This window comes from Urocitellus parryii, chromosome 2 (assembly GCF_045843805.1).
Source record: "Urocitellus parryii isolate mUroPar1 chromosome 2, mUroPar1.hap1, whole genome shotgun sequence".
Lineage (NCBI taxonomy): Eukaryota > Metazoa > Chordata > Mammalia > Rodentia > Sciuridae > Urocitellus > Urocitellus parryii.
The window spans coordinates 12,271,401-12,275,372 of NC_135532.1; positions in this window are offsets into that span (position 1 = coordinate 12,271,401).

Genomic DNA, 3,972 nt, shown 5'->3' on the forward strand with positions numbered 1-3,972 from the left:
GAAGCAACATGCCCCCCCCCCCAATCTCGTTGTCATGGAAGTTGCCAGAAGCCTCCAGCTCTGTCTCCAGAATCCTTAGCATTACGGTTCCGACAATTCTGATGACCCAATCATCCTTTTCCATGGTCAGGTCTCAATAACACGTCACTTATCAATTTACAATAAAAGCCGTCAAGTCTTCATTGCAGTAGGTCACCAGGAAAACATGACCTCAAAACAAACAAACAGACAAAAAAACATCAAGAGCAGAACCTCAGGGTGAATACCAAGTTAAAAAGCCAGATATTGTAAGAAAGATTTTCGCCACGCCCTGGTCAGCTAGCACGCTCCCATTCTCCACTATTGAGAGACGGATGGTATCTTGTCCCTTTTCCTCTCTATTCCCGTGTCTTTGACCAATTCCTTTCTCTCCATCTGTCCCTTTACGCGATGAATGCGCCAAGCCAGCTCTCGGCACGACATCCATGGAAACCTTACTCTACCGTCGCTGTCTGGGTTGACTCTGTGCCAACTTTAGTAACACTTCCTCATCCTGAGGGTCGTTGCTGGCAGCTGCTCTCTTGAGGCCTTTCTGCCAATTCCCTCTCCCCAGGACTTGGCTCCTGGTCCAGACTGTGGTCTGCACCTGAGTTCATGTAATCGGGGAGAGGAGATCTGGACACGTGGGGGCTCTGCAAACACCTCTCACCATGGCAAGCCTGAGACACTGGTTTCGCAGGAAGCCTGCTACGGTGAGAAGAGGCTTTATAGAGAGATGATTGGCACGAAGAGGCCCTGCGAGGGTAGGAATGCGTGTCAGGCACCGAATTGGGATAAAGTCCAACCCCCTGTGTCCACATGTGGAGCGGACTCCGGCGAGGTCAGTCTCCATCCAGCCAAGCTCGCGGGCAGTTGCTATCGCTGGGCAGAGATGCAGAACTGGCAATGCCCTAGCTTAGTTTCTGTGCCCTTTGTAAACAACAGAGGTCTGGAGTGGCAGTCCCCTCCCCACTTGGCTTCTCTTGTCTCCAGAGCATGGTTTCTCAGCCTGGGCACTGTTGACACTTGGGTCTGGATGGTTCTTCACTGGGGGGCTGCTGTGTGACCTGCAGGTTGTTTAACAAGACCCCAGGCCTCTGCTCACTAGATGCCATTAGCCAATACCTCCCCTGCTTAGGACAGGCAAAAATGTCTCCCAACAGTGAGGCCCTGGAGAGCGAGGCAGGCGGAGCCACCCATGGCGCAGAACCACAGATCTAGAAGAGAAGAGGTGGGGACAGGAAAGCGGTGACACAGGACCTGGGATTTCCAGTGGGTGCAGAGAGTGAGGACAGAGTATGAGAAGTGTGGGCGCCAGCAGGTCTATCCTGAAACAGGGCTCAGACCACCCCCTGCCATGGCATCCCCAAAACTTGTTTGTGCAGCAAATTCTTAAATGTGCTTTCTGCAGGATTTTCTGTCCGTTGGTAGATTCTGCCAATTCCAGGGACCCCCTGAAGGTTGGCTCGCTCTGACTCACACTAAACAGGATTTGGAAGTTTTTTAAGAAGAATAAGACTTTACTCTTTTAAAGTTCTCGATGCCAAGATTCGTCACCAGCATTTTAATAAGTATTGCTGCTGTTGACGTCGTCACTGCATAAATGACATTAAGGATAACTAGGAAAAAAAAAAAAAAAAACTTCTACTGTTAGGTCAAACTTCCCAAATCAAGTAATTTTCATTTTATTTCACTTCCTCCCAGTCTTCACTGCACAAATACATATTTTTCTCAAACCAAAAAAAAAAAAACCTCTTAAATAGACCCAAATTCTCAACACCACCTTCCAACACACATTTTTTTTAATATTTATTTTTTGTAGTTGAAGTTGGACCCATAACTTCATTTTATTTATTTATTTGTGGTGCTGAGGATCAAACCCAGGACCTTGCACATGAGAGGCAAGCGCTCTACCGCTGAGCCCCAGCCCCAGCCCCCGCCCCCGCCACACACACTTAAGGGATAAAGCACAGACGTTCTCTTGATGTGCCGGGGTGTGTGGAGAGGAAACGTGAACGCCCACGTTGGCGACAGATCTTTGGATGTGGCAAGGTAGCAGAGAGTGTCTGGGGTGACAGTTTCTGACTCCGGTGTTCGGAACTGTCCACATCACTCCACTTATCAAGGGACTTTAACAAGAAGTGGCCTTAAGTATCACCCAGAGTTCTCACTTTACAGATAACTCTGAAGATAACAGGAAGTACAGATGACAGGTATGGGGAGAAATCCCAACCTCCCGAGCCCCGGAAGCGGATGGCTTTTACAACGCCCCTTTACCATGGGTCCATAAACCATCCCGAGGAAGAACCCGCCAGAACGAAACAGCAGTGTCACAGAGGAAGTGCTGTGGTTTGAATGTTCCCCTCAAGTTCAAGTGTGGGAAATCTACTCCCCAGACGCGAGTGTTGATGGCACTTAGAGGCAGGGCCTTTGGGAAGCACTTGGGGTTAGAAGAGGTCACGAGTGTGGGGTTCCCACGATGGCATTAGTGGCTTTTTTAGGAAGAAGGGAGATCTGACACACATGCTTTCTCACTCTTGTCAGGCGATACCCTCCACTAGATTATGACACAGCAAGAAGGCTCTCCCCAAACTCTGGCACCCTGACATTGGACTTCCCAGCCTCTAGAACTGTGAGAAATAACTTTTTTTCCCATTGTAAATTACCCATAGCTCCAGAAAATGAACTAAGATAGAAAGCTTATGTAAGAGCTGATTTTTGCAAAGGATTTTTTTAATATTTATTTTTTAGTTGGACACAATATCATCTTTATTTTATTTATTTATTTTATGTGGTACTGAGGATCGAACCCAGGGCCTCACACTTGCTAGGCAAGCGCTCTACCGCTGAGCCACCATCTCAGCCCTGTTGCAAAGGATTTTAATTCCATTTCCTGTGCTGTAAGGTTAGAGCTCTGGTTCTGTGACTTTTAATAGAAATTGCCCCAGACCCAAAGTAAGAAAATGTAGATTTAATCTGATCTCTACCATTTATGAGCACTAAACCTCCAGATGAATGGCTTAACTTCTTTGATCCTTCATTTCTTCATTTGGGAAAAACCAAACTAAACAAACAAACAAAAAAAAGAACAAAATCCAGGAGTCAATCACTCATGACTAAGTATGTATTCAGAATGTAAAAAATGTTCCATCCTCTGAACTACTAATTCCCTACTTCTGGAATTTTATCACTTAAAAAGTATGCTGTGTAGAAATCACACTATGCAAACCACATCGTCACCTGTGTGGATGACCAGCCTGGTGGAGCCACCACGCTGCCGTGCTAGTGATTCATGTCATTGTCTCTATCCTCCAGAACAGATCAGAACGTGGGCATTATGGCGTTGGCTTCCTGAAGGAGAAAAGGGAACACCAGAGAGCAGAAATGCCTTGTCCCAGACCACGCAGGTGGGTGGTGGGGGGGGCAGATTGATTTTTTGTGAGGGCAAACTTTTGGAAACAACCTAAACCTAATGATAGGCTTTGATTTGAACATGCTGGAGTATTTTCAGTCACTAAAATTTTGTGTCTCTACTGTTTTTAATGATTATAATAAGATGCTTAACAGGCCTTCTATCTAGAGCTGAGGGTAGAGGGAAAGGAGCTCGGTGGCCAAGACCCCGACAAGGAAAGCAGCGATGAGCTTGGGGGAGGAAGGTGGCTGCAGGGTGGGGACGGGCCACCCCTGTGTTTAGAGGTGTCAGGTCAGTGGGTCAAAGGGCTGAACAAGTGGGAAGCCAATGAATATGGACGTGTGGGGGAGTGTAAGTTAGGGTATAGGTCTGCCTGCTCTAGTGAGGAAACTTCTCCTTAATAAGATGGAAGTTTAGTATTTCTGGTGAAAAATATCAGGCAGGCTGTTTGTGAACCCCAGAATCAGCAGGGCCCCAGTTTCCTTCTATCCTCAACACAGCTCCCAGCCCCAAGTGTGCAGGATTGTTCAAGCTCCCACATT